General features: G+C 39.3%; 1 protein-coding gene across 1 annotated transcript in view; it reads right to left on the bottom strand.

The window, feature by feature from the left end:
• Positions 1-1,583: 1,583 nt before the first annotated feature.
• CDK14 (cyclin dependent kinase 14) overlaps positions 1,584-18,171 on the bottom strand; it is a 344,690-nt gene continuing 328,102 nt past the window's right edge. The window contains exon 15 of the mRNA XM_059842986.1: positions 1,584-1,943. The gene's annotated coding sequence lies outside the window, so the exon portion shown is untranslated. The remainder of the gene's footprint in view (positions 1,944-18,171) is intronic.

The raw sequence follows: 18,171 nt of genomic DNA, 5'->3' as shown, positions 1-18,171 counted from the left end.
CTTCTCAGAGGACCATAGTTCAAAAATCATATGCACAAATACCTTTTTCCATCTTCTGCTGAACAGTTTGATTCCTTAAATATTGTATTTATAGTTTGAAGCAACAGATTTTTCTGTTCAGATCTACATCAGTAATTAAAATTATTAACTTCTTTCTAGCACAAACCTATTTATATTCAGCCCTAGATAGCAGTATTGTTTCCCTGTTCATCCTAAAAAAACCTGAACATTGGATCTTTAGATCAGAATAAGTATTATCCATGCTCCTTCTCATAGGCAATGAGTGTGAATTTCTGACTAGTCTTGGGAAGCCTCCTTGGCTTTCTGTCTGTCCTCGTTAGACCTGGGGACACATCACACAGTGCCGGAGAGGTAATTAAGATGCCCAAGTGCATCATCAGTTGATTGAAATTCTACCTACTGGGATCTGCATGTGAAATATTAAGGAAACATTTCTCAAACCGAGAAACAACATTTCTAACAACCTAGATGATTGTTCTAGGAGAAAGACCAGTGTATACAGATACGGTTTGAACATGTGCATAATAGATTTTTTCAGATCAGCTAGTACAGAAGGAAAACTAGACACATTTTTGGATTAACAAGCTAATTTCTTTTTTTTTTTTTTTTTTTTTTTTTGGTTCTGAAGCAGTAACTATCTAAATGCAGTAATTAGCTAAAAGCTAAACACAGCTTGAGAAAAACTACTTCAAGTTCAGATGTATCAGTGAGACCAGCTCAGAAAGAATAAGTGGAAATGGGATGGAGGTGGTATTGTGGGGAGAACAAGGGTTAAGAGCTGGTAAATTCAGAAAAGTTTCTAGGACTTGCTCATTTTAAGTGTGTAGTGATTTTTCACATAACAGAAGACAATCCTGTGTGGAAAGAATCTTCCCAGAAGCACTTGTCCTACATTTCAAACACCCCAAACCACAAAACTCATCATTAAAGCATAATCCTTTGTGGCCCAAAACACCAGATCAGTTTAAACCGTGTCTGAGCAAGAAATGCAAGATGTGTTTTGATGCCCATCCACTACTACAGCAATGAACACCCCCTGCCATCAAATCACCAGCATACTCTGGTCTTACATTTGATGTTCCACGGCTGTACTTCATCCAGTGCACAGCTGCATTCCTTGTAGTTCTACTGCTGAAAACGACCAGCATCAGCTCCTGGAGGCAATCTCCACAGACCAAACAAACCACTGTGCTGTTTGTGAGGGAATCTTTCTCACAAAACAGATATTCCCCCACTCCTTTCAGACCTGATCCTTCAGGGAAGCTACAGAACTTGGCTCACAGAAGTGCGCATAGGTTTCATAAGTCTGCCCAAACTGTTGGACTCAGTAGAGATGCTGGTCTGATACTACATTATAATTTCCTTCTACTTCACTAATTTACAACACTGCCCCCTCCCACTTACCCCTCTCCAAATCAACAGACTGTAATTGGTAATTGTTTCTTATTTCTGCTTAGCTAAAAAATGCTATTTTTTCCCCATCATTAACATCATCAATATTCTCTCTATTCTAAAGCTATCATCTTCTTCCTGTCAGAGCTGGTGTAATTAATAAATATCTTAGGAAATGGTAGGCAATCGCTCTTAGCTGAAAGGTGATTTTAATCCACAGAAAAATGTGACCAAAAGTCTGTCTTACTTTTCCATGTATATGTCTTGGTCTACACAAAATATACAACTTCTTCATGCAAGCCCAGTGCTGCATATCATATCCACAGGACTGGATTCCTGTGTGTCTCCCCTGTTCTTTTAATGATGCCTTAGGTGTCCATCATAGGTGACAGCTGGAGAGAGGAGACTGGACTGGATGCCTCCTTTGCTCGGGTCAGTATGACAGTAATCATGTTCTTACAAAGACACACAGTGTATTTCTTAAAGCACAGGCACTCTTCCCCCTTGCCACGGAAAGACAATCTTCAATTCTAAAAGAAACAAAAATTTGGGCATTGAATAATAATAAAAAGGAATTTCAGCTTTTACTTCAAAACAATATGCAGATGTTACTAGGTATAGTAGCCATTAGGGGAACTTAGGACTCTGGTAGGTAGGCAGACTATGAGATTTGGCCTCTCACATTCTTTATGTACCAATACTATCCTTAGAGTGCTGGTTTGTGCTTGCTTTCCTTGTTATGGGAGATGGGGAATTGTCTGGGGAAAAAAAAAAGTAGTTATGTAAATCTTTAATTTTGTAAAGAAACAAAGCAAAAAGTCATCAGGATTTTCTTGTTTTCCTCTATGTGACTGGCAGAAATAGGATAGAGTGAATACTTCCATTCCACAGCATTTAAGGGAAATTTGTTTCCTTAGAGGAAATTATTCAGCTTTATCTCACAGACCTATGTTACATACAGAGAACCCAAATATAAGCCCAAATGTTTACGTAGGAAGGCTAGTGAGTACCCAAATGAATTAAATGTAAACCGAGATGATAACATAAATTATGTTTGTCCATCAAATTAAAGCAAAAGTTATGCTTAAATCATTAGGATTTTAGTTGAGTCAATGTTTCATTCTTTAGATGTCATATAAAGGGTTAAAAGTGAGATCATTATAATTCAGTGGGATAAGTTAAAAGTTGATTTTGTCTCCTGTTGAGCATGAATCTTGGCTGATAAGAACACTTAATATTTTTTTGTGTGCGAAGCAATTAGTTCTGTATGGAAAGAAAGGATTTTTGAGATTTAGGCAGACAGAGGAATTAAAATACATAATCTGTGATGGGCAACAATGTGTACACTAAATTAATGAAGTTTCTTGTGAATTTCCAAATGAGACAGTGCAGATCCACATCTCAGGTTGGTCTCATTTCAGCTCTGAGTACTGGCACTGCACATCACATCAAGTCCTCACAATGCACAGACAGGGACACTTGCTGAAAAATCACTGCAAGGATTGTAAAAGCAGTGAAATAAAGGAGAATCAGTACAAAGATTCTAAATGCAGTGAAATGAAGGAGAGATGATTACAGTGTCATACATCCCACGTTGTAAGGTGAAATAAGGTACACCCTTACATTGCCATATTAAAACTACCATATATTTTGGATTATAAAATCCTTAATCCAGATAATACATTCTCCTTAAAGTAAGGTGTTTGACCCTAGAAGTTGACATGGAGGTCTACAAACCAAAATTCTGGAGAGAAGGTACCTGGACAAGTCTCCCAAGCAGATTTTACATTTGCGTGGTAAGATACTTCTCAGTTTGCAACATGCCAATGATATAGCCATCTGCCTCAGGACCATGGGCATAGTGTCGCACAGACCTCGTCTTGCCAGGAGAACAAAATCCTTAAAATTTAAAAGCCTGCCTTCAACATTTCTTGGAACATATAGAAGACTCTTGGAAGTATGCCTATGCTGACAAAAATAACAAACACATACAGTGATTGGCAAAGAAAATCAGTAGGAGCTGAACACAAACCTTAGGGATGGTTCAGTCAGCATCCAGAATACTTTCTGCAGCAAAGGATCTCAAGGCTGTGCAGCCAAGTGCTCAGAAAGTCACCTCAGTGCAGAGGCAGTTGTTACTAACAAGCATTTGACAAGACACCAAGTAATTCTCTGACCATTGGGTGGCCCAGGTCAGCTTACCCTCAAATTCATCCCACTTGCCTCTCTATGTGCCTTTTATTAATTGGCTGCATTAGTTTGCAATTGTCAGTTTAGGTTAAAAATTGTACTTTTATTTCTATTTGGGGGTTGTGGAAACAAGAGAAATAGAATTTATTCCTGCTGAGTGATACCTATTGTAACATGAATGTTCTACCAGGTAGCATGGGCGAGGAGTAAAGAGCAATTTTTGGCCAGCATTGGCGAAAGTCAGGCCCCCATTACAAGGATTTTGTGTTTTAAAGAGGCATGAGGAGAAGCGGTATGCACAGTCAAAGCGGACTACAAAGAATCTCTTCCTCCCAGTACCCACAGCATTTTTTCCTTAATGCTGTTTATTCAAGATAGATGGAGTATGTGGAGATTTGATTTGGTTTTCTTTTCTGTTCAGAAGAAATGTAGATGATCCCTTGGAAATTAAAGCCGTATGTTGCCTGCCTTCCCTGACATGTTCTGCGCTGGGGTGAGAGGCGCAGGGGCTGCAGCCCGGCTGCTGCTGCCAGAAGTTTTCCGGAGAACAAGAAAAAGTCACAACTCTTAAAAGGGCAATTGCAGATCACAGCTCATTTTGTTCAGAGAATGTGAACATTTTTACTTTCTTTTTATTTTCCTTTCTTGAGCAAGTTCTTCTACAGTTACATACAGTGCCTGAAAACACAGACTCTCTCTTGTTCTTCAAACACAGAGAAGCTGATTTAAGGGCCTAAGATGGCAATCCTTACTCCCAGGAGCAGACCTGCTGATTTCACAGATACAAGGAAAAGGAGTAGAGCTTCATAAGGCTGTGATGCAAGGAGAAATTATGTGATGAGCTCTTACTTCTGGCCTCACGCTGCTCTTGCTGGGCTTCAAGTACATTCCTTTTAAAGAAATGATTCCCCATTTCCACTGATGTAAATGAGATTCAGATCATATTTGCTGCATTATTATTTCAAGATACACAAATTGAAAAGGTGTGTGTGTGTGTGTGAGGTGGGGAGATAGAGTGGAGAAAAGTTGTTTTTCTATGTCTTTTAGCTGTGTGTGTATTTTCCATGAATGCTATTTAGAGAGTGAGCAGGATGAGATCAGAGCAGGAGTATTTCTCAGCCTCCATCTGCCTTTTTCAGTGGAATGCAGCTTGGTACACGTTGAAGGACAATCTTGACTTTCTCTTTAGAAGAAATATTTGGGCTTTTGCTTTTCTTTGTAAAGATAGCTTTAAATACTTAACCAGTGTAAACAGAGGCAGAATGCCCAGCAAGACTGAAAGGAATGTGCCACAAGGATTTGCTTGTACACCCTTCTCCCCTAAATACATTCTTCATCATACAGGAGGGGTCAGCTGTATTTTGAAAGAAATTGTTTTTGGAAAATAAGGCTGTTTGTGTGAAAGGAATTATCTTAAGGATGGACAGGAGTAGTGTTCTAGACCTTCCTCCAATTCTGCAGCTGGCTTTTCTAGTTAGCATTTCCCTTACTCTTTGACCCTGGCTTCACAGAAGCTGCTCAGCACTGCAGCACTCCAATATCCCACGTGGGCCCCAGATAAACCATCCTTAGCCCAATCCCATAGTCTTCAAGGAGAGGAAAAAGGAGCATTTCATAAAAATCTCAAAGTTCACAGTAGATAGTGTTATGTTCAGGATGATGGAATTTAATTTCCTATTGTCACAGGTTGTCTTTCTGTAATGCTCAAATATGCAGGCACAATGTTTAGCCCAACTGCAAATTGTTCAAGTCTCTCCTTCCCCAGTATCTCTATCAGAACACTAACCTATCCCATGACAGTGTGGGTGCATCTGGACTCTGCTTTTGGATCTTGTGACGTCTCTGTTTTTATGGGCGCCTAATAAAATTGCATCATTTTTACTGGATTTGGACTTATTTATGCAAATCCACACATCTGCCATCTCAGGGATGGTTATTGTAATTCTGTATACTTTCATATGGTATTGCTGACATTAAGAAAAGTGTCTGGGGGTTCTCAGCACTGAAGACCATGAGGATAAGCCATGTCACCTCAGTGTCCCAGTCTTCTGTTCCCCTCAGCTGTCCACGTGCTGAATACAGAGCCTATAAAAGTTTGCTTCCCTATCCTAAAGTGTCATACTAGCCTGATCCCAGTCATGTCAGGGATGGCTGGTCCAGCAGCCACAGCCCACTACAGCAGTATCCCACTGTAGTGAAACCTCAGCCTAGAACCTGCTCAGCAGGAATGAGCCCATATCCAGGAGACACATCTACTGCAACATTTGGCTGACTGAATCTCTGACATCCAGAAGATTCTGACATGCTTATGTATTTCTGTATTTTCAGATGAAAACACCTCCTTTTCCCACTTTGACTCTCAGTGGTAGTCACACTATTGCAAACAAGGTTCAGTCATGCCCATCCTTACATGTTCTACCTGGAAAGTGAGAGAGACTTCATGGTTATTCTTCAATTTTCAGAACTCTTTAATTCATGAGGAAGGATATGCATAAAATATGAACACTGAATAGAAAGCATTAGGAAGGGATGGAAAGGGAAAAGACAGAATATCTAGCTTCTGGTTCTTACTTATCTTACATTGATAAACTTGATATCAATGAATCAAGTTTAATGTTGAAATCATTCTGAAATCTCAGGAAGTACTTTGCTGATGGTGATTCTTTTGGACATTGTCTGTTCCTCTGCCATTTATTGTAGCTAGACAGATACAGTCTAGCTATTAGGATAACTATTAATTAGTTAGTATTTCTGCAAAGCCATTGTGGTTTCTATTTCTTTCTATTTTTTTTTAACAGTTGTAGAGCTCCTTCTTTGAATACATCATGACTTTTTAAAAATGCAGACTATATTAAATATTTACTTAAAAGTCTTCACTGTGCCTACACTTACATTCTTACAAGTACATCCATGATTGCAATTCAGAGTTGGAAGTCTGGGTCCTCCTTTTAGAGAGGGGGCTAGGAGCAACTCATCCTAAACTTTGTCCACACTGTTGCCATAGCAAGCAAAAGCATCCACCAAACTGGTTTGGGAGGCACTCTTCCTTCCTTCTCACAAGTAATGTATTTGTGACTTCATAGTGGCAGCCAGCCTGCCATAGAAATTAGGCTGCCATGAAACCACAGCCTTGAACTCACATCTCTGGGATATGTCAGCATTGCTTGAACATAAAAAAAATGTGACAGAACCATGTTCCCACATATTGTGTTCAATAGCAGGAAGCTTAAAGATGCTTCAAATCATAGCAAGCCCTAATTGTGAGCCAGTGTAGCACTCTGAGTACCAAGGACAGGCACTAATTGGTTTTTGCCATGACTGCTATACCATTTCTATTCCCTTTTTTTTTTTTTTTTTTTTTTTTTAATTCACAATGCATAGCACTAGGGATATGGGACTTAAAGGCTTGACTTAGTTGGGGAAAAAGAATGCCAATATTAAACTAATCCCTTGTGTAGACACTCTTATTTCAGTTAAAAAGTGCCTTTCATGGCATTAGCAAGTTGATTCCTTGCTGACATAAGCTTAATCAATATGAGGCACTCAGCCTGATATAAATTTATCTCTGTGATGGGGTTGTACCAATTTTTCTATGTTGTGCCTTTGAAAAACCATTTAGTTAAATCAGTTGTTTCTTCAAACTGGCAAGTTCTCACTCACTGAAGATTTGCAGTACAACAGTGCAGCCAGCTGAAAAATGAATCACTTCAGTAAAATGAACTTTTTGCCTTTGTATGGTGCTACCCATTAAAGCTCTGAAAGCTGCAAATGTCAATAAACTTAGAGCAGCTTTGCATCTATGTTCTTAATCCCCATTTTCTAAATGCAGGAACTTAAATGCAGAGAAAGGAAATGCATTTGCAAGGTCAAAAAAAGAGTATGTGGTAAAGTGGTTTCAGAATGAGACCAATGACTTTGAATATCCCTGGTCCCAGCATCTTTCAGACACCTTATATGTAAGAAGTACTTGTACCCTGTACCTTGATTACCTTTCTGGTAATCAGCCCTTTAGAATCAGATTGCCAGGGTTGGATGATGTGTCTGAGAATAACTAGTCTGTAATCTCTCATTTGAGTTTTGTAAATAAAAGAGTGACTTCTTCTTGAATGAGGATCTGCCCTTGTAATTTTATCACCACCTTAATAAATATTTATTTCTAGTGGTATCCTCCTTTAGCTATAAACATAGACATTCTAATCTCAAATTCTGAGGAAGAACTGATATTCTACCACTTGTTATGGCTACACCAAATGTATTTTTCAAAGGATAAACATTTCAAATCTTATGCTGAAAGCAGAGCTTTTTTAGCTAGGAAGAGGATCACAATGACAGTGTTGATGCAGTATTATCACCCATTTCTGGAAAAGTGATTGTGGTCCAAACAACCACTCTGTCTGCTCTGTGTTAAAACAAGGATATTAGCTTGAAGCCCTGTAAGTGATGGGTCTGGTCACAAAAAAAACCACATATTAGCTCTGCTGGAAAAAATATGACAATGTCAGGTCAGATGAGCTTGAATTGATCTCAGATCAGGCAGAGGTTCAGATGGAGCAAGTAAATGCTATGGTATGACTGACTGAAAGGTAACTGCATGTAAAATAGACACAGCTTGTGTTTCCACCATGGAGTGCTTGCTCACTCTGTTGTTGAGTGAAGCTACTAAAAGTTACTGAAACTTGAGACACAGTGAAAATGCTCTTTAAAGCCTGAAAAAAACCATTTGCATCCCTTGTCGTACATCTCAGGTTTACACCCTGAATTCTATGATCTGGAATTCACTTATACCAATGATTTGCCAAAAGCATGGATACTTACAACATGTTAAGCTATAAAGACCATGTGCAATACAAATGCTGTCTACAATTACTGCAATTAAAAATAGAAGCTTGAGGCAGAAGCACTTTTAAAATATTTGCAGACCTATCAAAAGTCTTTCTGGGCTCCTATTCACAGAGTACCTGTACACTTCAGCACCTCAAAATCTCTAATGTGCTTGTTCTAAAAGATAAAAGTACTGCTTTGTCTTTGTTTTGGAGAAGGAAATCTAAGGCAGAGAGAGATTAAAATGACCTGTTCAAAGTCAGGTAAGAAATCTGTGATAGGAAAGGGAATTTAACCTAAAGCTGGCACACACATTCTTTTTTCCTGAGGCCTATTTTTCCTGGAAAGCTTTGGGGGAATCACAGTTGTTTTAAGCCCCCTGAGAGAGGTGGTCCCACACCTTACCCACTCCTGTTGTTTCTCCCACAGAGGCACCTGCAGGGCAGTGGAGAGAAGCAGAGCAATGTGCTGGCCCAGCTGAAAGCTAACCAGCAATGCCCACTGCAGTTCCAGTTGCAGCAATTCCCTTCTCCAGCCCTTGGCATGGCTGCAGGGGTGCTAGTGCCAGCAGAGGGGAAAGGGAAGGAAGGTGTGAGCTGAAACATAGGAGAGGAGGGAATGGTTCCTGTCAGCAACAGCCCAGCTTTAATGGGCATGAAGCAATCATGAAACTGCAGCTCAGACTGCACCTTTCCAAAGAAAATTTAATCATTAGTTATTCTGACTTGAAATAAAAAATCTAGCCATAGCTGAACCAGCCGCTGAGGTGGCAAATATGGGAGAAATCTCTGTTGTTTTGGTCCTTCCAGTACTGCAAAGGGAAATTGAGGGGCTTAGGAGTAGAAAAGACCTTGAGTCACCTTGATGTTGCCTCTTTCCCTGAAAAGAGGGGCAGCAGGACTTGAGGCCATCATTTAACACCTCCCCCTGCTATGTATGTTGACAACAGATTTATTTAACATCACAGTATTAGTCCATGACCAAGCTATCACCTTAAACTCTCTCATAGCAGCATGCGAACTTCTTAATATCTGTTCTCTTACCTGAAAAGCAATCAAGATGAGAAATGAAGTTTATATATTTACTTAACTTGCTTCATCACCAGTTTCCTCTCCCTGCCTCCCTTTTATGCTCTAACTAACATTTCTCTCAGCATGCCATTGTCAATAGTAATTTAAATTAGGCATCAGACCATGCAAGCAGCTCACATGTTATCAGTTAATATGAAGGGGAACTCCAAGGACAGTGGTGCACAGTCTTGCCATCTCTACCAGTGTGGGTTGCAGAGCACTGTTTTTGAAGGGGCTCTACTCCTCTGTTGCTGTGAGGAGACAGCTGCCTGCCACTGAAGAACTCTGGACTGGGCATAGGGACTGAATTTAATTAACCAGATAACCTGTGCTACATCTCTGTGAAGGTATGTCCCAGTGCCACTACTCACACTGTAGAGCAGCTCTTTATGGGAGAAGGAACAGCCCTCAGTAAAGATAAAATGGTGCAAGAGGAGACACAAACTCTGCCCCTTTTACATTGTGGGTAGGAGGCAGAGAGTCCTAACAGCTTCTCAACAAGCCTAATCAATGATGATACTATCAACGGGTATTTGTCATATTGTGCAGCAAATCCTCAATGAAAACATAAATTAAAAAAGGCCTTGATAAAAGAAACTTGACCAGAGACAGATGGTTAACAATGATGATCATCAACATGAAAACTCAGGTGTAGGCTGAGAGTTTGAATCCTCAGGATTCAAATTTAACTACATTGTAAAATATTTGGAGTAACTGTTGGACAAGAACTTAGATATGGAGTTGTTCAATTAAAAACAAGGTTGAAAAAAATGCAGCATTTTAACTTTGCTGATTAGTGTTGGGTGCTTATTTATCTTAAGCTGGTCAGAGAAGATTTGGCTGGGATTTGAAGTGGAAGTTTCATAGATACACAGCCTTTAGCATGTGTCCAAATATTTCACTTGCTCTTCCTTTGGACTGAGTATAGACAATGGCACTTGGGCTGCTTCTGACTGCACATGAAAATGAGATCTTCTTTAGCATGTACTTTGTTTTTAAAATGATTATCTCCCACTTTTTTTTCCCATTTTTCTAGACCTCAACAGCGCAAGAGACTTAGATGATCTTTTAGAAACAAAAAGACAAACCACGGGGAGGGTTATTTACTGCAGCACATGTAATAACTTCTTTTTGACTAAGGTAAAACATGTGACACCTAAAATCAGCAAGAACATCTTGCAGAAGTACCTACAACCCTAATTCACAAATTCTCTCTGCATGTACATAGTCATTATTTCAGTACTTTATTTTTTTCTTTAATAAGTCTCCTTCTCTCTTTTCTTAAAGCAGTAAAGAACTAAGAAACTCACAATCTCATGCTAACAGCTTTTAGCCCAAGGAACATAATCTGCTTTTATATTTTATCAAGATAAATTCCAGACATAATTTGTTTTCCCAGACCCAACTCTTGGCCTGTATTTCTCACAAGTGGATAACCACCCAATAAAAATAAATAAAAATGTCACCCTACCAAATTAAATATCTGACATTGCTCATAGCTGACGTTGTTCAGAGACCCCTTTTGCATCCACAGGAGACAGCCATGACTTTCTCACTGCTGCTCCCTGACCAGTTCTATGCAGCCCATGTAGTGTCTGAGCTCATTATGCATAGCTTTCTCATGTTGCTGTAGACTAATGATAAAGAAATTGGGTGTGTGGACATTCCCATTTTGTAACCAGAATCTATCTTGTAACAGGAATCATTATAATACAGACTGTTAGTATCCACAATTACACCTTATTTCCATGCCATGCTGGAGGAGAAGAGAGATCTGGGGTTGAAGGTCAGAGCTTTTAAAGAATGAAGAAATGTCTCCTGCAAGTGCTTGGTTTATAATTGCCCAGGACAGAGCTGCTGCTTTTATGAGGATTGTTGTCACAGTAAAGTTCCCAAGAAAAACAGAGTGGGGTTTTTTTTTTTTTGGTTGGTTTGTTAGATTTTTTGTCCTGGCATCTGTTTACTGTCAGTGGACGCCCACAGCTGTAGCCAGGAGTATGCCTTCACTTCTGGCCTCTGATGTGAACAGCTTTTGCTCCAGCCCTGGGGAGCTGCTGGGCAGACAAAGCAGTAGGGAGCAGGCAGCACCCCAGGTGATAAAATGTCCAGTTTCCATTCTGATGTATGGGAAATTTTAAAAGCTTTGATGTCTGAAGGCATATGCACTCCAGCAGAGAAAACTTCACATCTCATCTCTCCCTAGCCAAGAGTAGATCTTTTCTGTTATATCACAAGCAGCCTGACAACACAACAGATAAAAATTGGGGCTATCACCATATCAGATCATGAACCAGCTTTCCTGAATGTTGTTATTAAGGCAATTCTTAAGTAAGATAAAAATGGGTAGGTTAATAAGTCTCTTTAGAAGTATGCTAAGAATACCTGAAATAAGGCTCGATGCAATTAATTTGACTAAACAATTCAGAAGAAAATATATTAATGTGAAAAGTATAATGGAGGAATTACCACATGAATTCTCTAATTGCCTAGATTCTAAAACACATAAGGGTATCAGGGTCCTGGCAGGCACCAAAATCCGTAATTTCCACTGTCATACGTTTCTGCAGTAGAAAGTAGAACTAAATAAACACATTCTTTTTTTTTTTTTTTTTAATTAAAGGAATGTACACTCTTCTAGATAATAGTCTTGATAGTGAACCAGAAAGCACAGCTCTGTTCACACACTCAGCTAAGTGCAACCATTCCCTCCAGGGAATGTACTGTGGAACTTGATCCCCTTGGTACTGAGCAGGTAGAATATGCTCTCTTACAGAGCCACCCCACATTCATCCAGCATGGAGGCAGAATATGTCCTCTCATTTATGCTTCACCTCACAGTTCTGTGCTCATGCATGGAGAACAGTTGGAGTTTGAACTGCCCTGGTCAGAAGATACTCAGTTCTGAGCAGGGACAGCTCAGAAGAGCTGTGAGACTGAGCGTGCTGGAGCTTTGCTGTGGTTTGGCTCAGAAAGCCTGGTTGTTTCACTGGATCTGGGCAGTTAGGGAGAGCAAGTAGAAGAAGTCAGGGAGAATTAATAAAAACGTGGGGGTATCTGAAGAGCTTTTGGAATGAGCATCTGCCTGGAGTTGTTCATTCTACAGGCTGCAACTCTGTAGCTGTGTTGTGGTCACATACACAAAAAAAATGAACAACTGTCTGCAGTCCTAGGCATACAAGTTTTTACAGTTTCATATCCCTTTTTCTTTTTCACTTTCTACAAGCAAAGAATGAGCAGATACCACAGATCAGCAGCTGCACAGTAACCTGTAACCTGTTATGCTCTGGTAGCTGATCTGGGCATGCAGTTTCTCCATGCAATTTCAATCAGGGTTAGAAGCCCTGGGGAGAAGAGAGTGCAGATAGTGCTGTGAGCATTTTAGCTCTGTACATCCAGTGCCATGCTGGCTTGCTTTTTGGAACACCTGCAGAAGGAGAGAAGCAGCAGCTATTGGAGGCTGCAATGTCAGGAAAGGCAATGTATGCAGCAAGCTCCTATCCAAACAGTTACTGCTAAACCATGGGGATCCACAGAGCAGACTTGATAACCTATGCTGGCTTTCAGGTTTCATAAAACTGCCTGTGCAAGCAAGAATTTTAAATCTGGTTGCATAATATTGCATGTTAATGCATATGGGATAGTTTTTGGAAGCTGTGTCCTCTCCCATGAAGATGGAAACTTGGGCTTTAGGGACCACTTTGAAGAAATCAGACTTCAAAAATAGCATAAATGTGGTTCTATTAGCTGTGCATACAGCTGTGATAAGCTGGGCCTTGGTCCAATAATTCTGATTGTGCTTTGTTTTGTTTTGTTTAAATACAAAATATATTTGCATCACTGACTTGAAAGGTCCTGGTAGCTATGTTGATTGCTTATTGGTTCTACTTATTTGCAAACAGCTAAGTGGTCAGATGTGGGATAGCTGCAGGAACAGAAATGGTCATGGTCAAGCTGTTGAAAGCTGTCAGTGCAAGTGCCAGCAAAGAGGCCAAAACAGATATGTAAAGGAAGACATGGAGGTTGCAGGTAAGCAGCAAAAGGCAATACCTCTACCAGCTTCACGGAAATATCCTGCTCATCCAGCTAACTACAGAGACCTTAGTCACTGGTGGAAAAAAATAATCCTGAATATGTTTGCCAACAGATTAAGGTCCAGAGGAAGCAGATGGCCAGAAACAGAGTGACTTCACAGCAGACACAAGCTTTATTGATCAAATTATCACTCTTGGCAACTGATGGGAAGGGAGTAATAAAAATGGGTTAAAACTTTTGGAGGAAAACAATTGGCTTGAGTGGATAGGATACAGAGAGTGTGGATATAAGGAGTTTCAGGTAACTGTAATTATAAAAGGTGTGTGTTAAGGCTCCTGTAGTGAAGTAAGAAATGTCAAGCAATTGGGTAAGTCCAAGTTTAATTTAGGAGCATACAAGCTGGAATCACACTAATTTTCAATCATGAAGATGAATGTTGCTGTGAGAGGCCTTGGAGGGCATAATTTTGAAAGATCCATAGCAAAGCTTTTCAGTAAATATAAATGATATGTGATTACTGGCCAGTTTGCCTGGTTTAATGAAAGCATTTTTTGACATGTTGGAAAATTGGTTTTGTAGGCTTGAACTTAAAACTAGTTCCAAGAAGATGAGATGGCTGCATCTTGGAGAAGAAAGAGTACATACTGTGCTGACATGTAACATAAGGGAAGTTACAGAGAAGTCTACTCCTACATGTAGTTATATCCACATTAGCATCAGTTTGTTCAGCATCAGTGGTTCAGTAAAGATGAAATAAAACAGTCATGTACCTTAGTCAGAAATGCTGCACACTAGGTGAGGAGATTATGGATCAATAAGGATAATACATCTACAATCCATATGGGGTTTTTCTCAAATTTATTATAACTTCATGTACTAAGAATAGTTCCAGCAAATGAGATAAAATTGTGAAAAAGACTGGAGATAACTCTTTCAAATGCTGCAGTTAGAAATGGAAAACATTTCAAAATATCAGAGACTGAGTTGGAAATCAAGGCAGGGGACTGACTTTAATTAAAAAGATTATAATGATGACGCACCAGGCCATACCAATACATAAGGGATAAAAAAAAAAAGCATTCAAGGCCTAAAAGCTAATGTCATCCCTGAACTGGAAAGACCAGCAATGACATAGTGTTCCCCAGATCTAGAAGGACATGCTAGAAAGCCAGAGAAGAAAAGGACCATTAATTTATTTTGGATTATATTAAAACGCCTGTTTTCTACAGCCCTAAAATTTATCTGTTTGGCTACAGAAATAGTCATAAACAATCACCACCATGAAAACTTGTAAAAATGCCCCACAAATTCAGAGTTTTTTCAAACACAGGAGTCAATGCAGATTCACTTACCTATATATTAAGCACATGTGCACATACATCACACACATCTGCACAGTAAAAAGAGAGAACAGATAAATTAAATACACAGAAACTGCAGAAATATGATGTGCTTGCCAAGACTCAGACACAAGTCTTCACAGGAGTCTGTTTGTAAGCCAATTCTTATTTGAATAATTGAAATGACATCTAACGGAAATTAAATATATACAATAAAATAAATGTGTGTGTTCGTCTTTACGACAAAAGTATTAATAATAGAAAGATACAATATTGAGATTGTCTAGGAAAACATCTTGTCCTAGAAAATGCAAGAGCTTTGTGTTCAAAGGATTTAGAAAATAAACTCCCTTTCGGTGGAGCCCGGCCTTTTGGGATTTGGCATAAGAAAGAAAAGAGAATTTCTAAGAAATATCAGGTTTTCTTTGCTGGCGTATTTTTTACTTTGTTCTGAATGGAAACAACTTGAGCTCAAAAGGTAAATTTCATTGACTGTAGATTTTACTAAGTGTGAGTTTAGCAGAGAAAGCAAAAGAAATCGAAGGATGTACTAAATATGACTGCATTTTACAGCCCCTTTCTTCTCCTTCTTTTGATAAGCACTTAACAGAAATCTATTCAGTGAAAGCTGCCAATTCTTATTTTTACCATATGTACAGATCGAGGATGTCAGAGGAAATGTGTATAGCAAATTAGGGTGAACTCTGTGGCCTGAATGTTAAATGAGAGGGCAAATTATGCAGGATTTGTCTACCATTTTAGTGCTCTCATTTGTGATGTCTTTGGGCAGGGCACCTTTATAAGACTATCCTGAAGATATTATCATAATGGAATGTTTTGCATAATGGAAAACACAGTCACCTCAGATCTTCTTTTGCATGACAAACCCTTGATTAGAAAAATAATAGGATGGAAATGGAATTTGTGTTTATACAGGCAGGCATCAGAGCCAAGGAGAATGGAAGCTGACCTCAATACACTGGAGAACTGTCATAGGCAGATGCAAAACCTCTCTCTTTACAGTAAATTTAGCCTGGAAATAGACTAAGAAACAAGTGAGAGTCATATAAAAGTCTTCTTACAGTGAAAAGTTCCTTATTCATGAGAAAAGTATCTGTGATATGCAAAGGATATTACATATTTTAAATGACTCATAGCTCTTTTTATACTGTGAGATCCACATTACACCCCTGTGAAAACAAGAATGTTCTGATATTTGGCAAAATTGTAAATGTTTTAAATTTTCTATTACACATCTGATTTAGCTTTGGCAATTTACAGTCTTTAGGTCCATTGGTGTACAGTTAGAAAATGGAATTAATCTCCTGCCTTAAATCAGCATAGCCAACCATGTACATAATTAGGAGCTGGATTATTATTTTCAGCATTGAATACAGCCATGCTTCTGTCCTGTACCCATCTGAACTAATGCACACATTACTGTCTTACTGTCTAAGAATGTAATATGCTACTGCATGATTGGATTTAACCTATGTTCAACTTAGAAGACAACATTATTTCATTACTGTCAGCGATCCTGGGAGCACAAAACTGTATTGTTCTCTGCCAAGATCATATTGCACACAGGTTGAAGTGGATTTTGGGTGATAAGCATTCCAACAGAGCTGGTTTACCAAAGACCCAGGTTAAAGTGGTCTAAATGCCCAATCTAAAATATAGTACCTGGTATGATGGTGTTATGATAGTGGGAGTTGTACCTGCTGGGACAGTGTAAGTGTTAATTGCAAATGTGCTCATGCTTCTTTCTATGGTTTCCCTGAATTAAAGAACATTGGCCAGTCCTGATATTTGATATAGCCTTAGAGGAGAATCAGTCTATTGCTCTGAAGCACCTCACCTCTGTGTGATATGGATAAAATCTTAGCCTGTCTTTGGTTTTCTGATAGCCATTTCCTCTCTGTCTTCCTCACTGTGATTTGCTGAGATGATCTTAATCTGATTCAAAGGCTCTGAACCACCCAGAAATGCCATTAAAAGCAGCATGGATGGGTATACCCAGCATCTCTCAGGATCAAGCTTATCATTTTTAGCTGTAAATATCTGTATGACTAGAGTTACACATGTCATCTTTAAGATAATGTCATGATTTCATTGTGGTCAAATACCTGGAAAAAGGAAAGCATGGCTGATCTCTGCACAGTGTCTGCTCACGTTGATTATCTTAACAGTAAACTCACAGCTGATTGCTGTTTGGCCCTTATCAGTTCTTCCTTCTAGCAACATACTAAATCATTTCTGCTTGTTCAGGAAAAGATCAAACTTAAGACACAGCTTTACAGAGAACTGACAGCAAAAGTAATTTTTGATGTAAAGAATGATGCACAAGTGGCCGCAACATTCAATACACATATATGAACAATGGCTAATAAAATGCAGGAATTTCAATGCCTGAAGAAGCAGATTTAATACCTGGGTTTAGTTCTGCAGATTTCTTCACCTGGTTTAGACCGAGCTGTAAATAGGCTGGTTGACTAGAAGACTAAAAAGATAACCCAATTTAATGATACATAACATACCTACCAGAATCCTCCACCCGAATAGTGCAATAGTTACTTTCTTTGAGGAATACTTTGCAATGTATCAGAGAATGACTCTTCCCTTTTCTTCCACAGCAAGAGCATGCCAGTCAGACAACCCCCTGCTAGCAGTCTGAACCCAGAAGTACATGTTCCCAAATGCTGCTTAATTCACCTTCTCTAAAGTGCTAGCAGTAACTCCTGCACTGAGGCTGCATACTTAAGGTCTGTATTTGTTACCCCGCTCTGCTTTCCATTAATCGATTACTGACTCAAAGCTGCTTTAATCCATTATGACAATAGTTACATTTGTAAAAAAAACCATTCTGAAGTAAGAATCTGACTTGTAGTAGAGTCTGTTCAGCCCATGCTCTGAGACAGCTAGAGCATGCCCCCGGGATTATTCCCATAAAACAAACCAAAGCCAGACTCTGTAATGACACCACTTGCAAATGCAGCATTTTTTCTACTCTCCCCACTTCCAGTAAGCTCATCCTGAATGCCTTTTAGCCAGCCTCAATTTTGATGTCTTCTCTATCTAAACCAGTGAGAAACACACAAACAAATCTGGTGAGGAAGGGCAGGAAGTTGTGAGAGCAGTTACATGGTTATTGTTACTAGGGAAACCACTGCCTTAGTATTCATGTGTTCAGCAGATCTGTCTGGCTGTGTCTTGGAGTCCCAGGCAATATGATGAAATAAATGGCAACCAGAAAAATAAACCCAAACCAGCACAAAATACACTATAAGTGTCTAGGACACTTAAAA

This window comes from Haemorhous mexicanus, chromosome 1, assembly GCF_027477595.1.
Source record: "Haemorhous mexicanus isolate bHaeMex1 chromosome 1, bHaeMex1.pri, whole genome shotgun sequence".
In the NCBI taxonomy this organism is placed as follows: domain Eukaryota; kingdom Metazoa; phylum Chordata; class Aves; order Passeriformes; family Fringillidae; genus Haemorhous; species Haemorhous mexicanus.
This window is presented reverse-complemented; position numbering and strand designations above follow the sequence as displayed.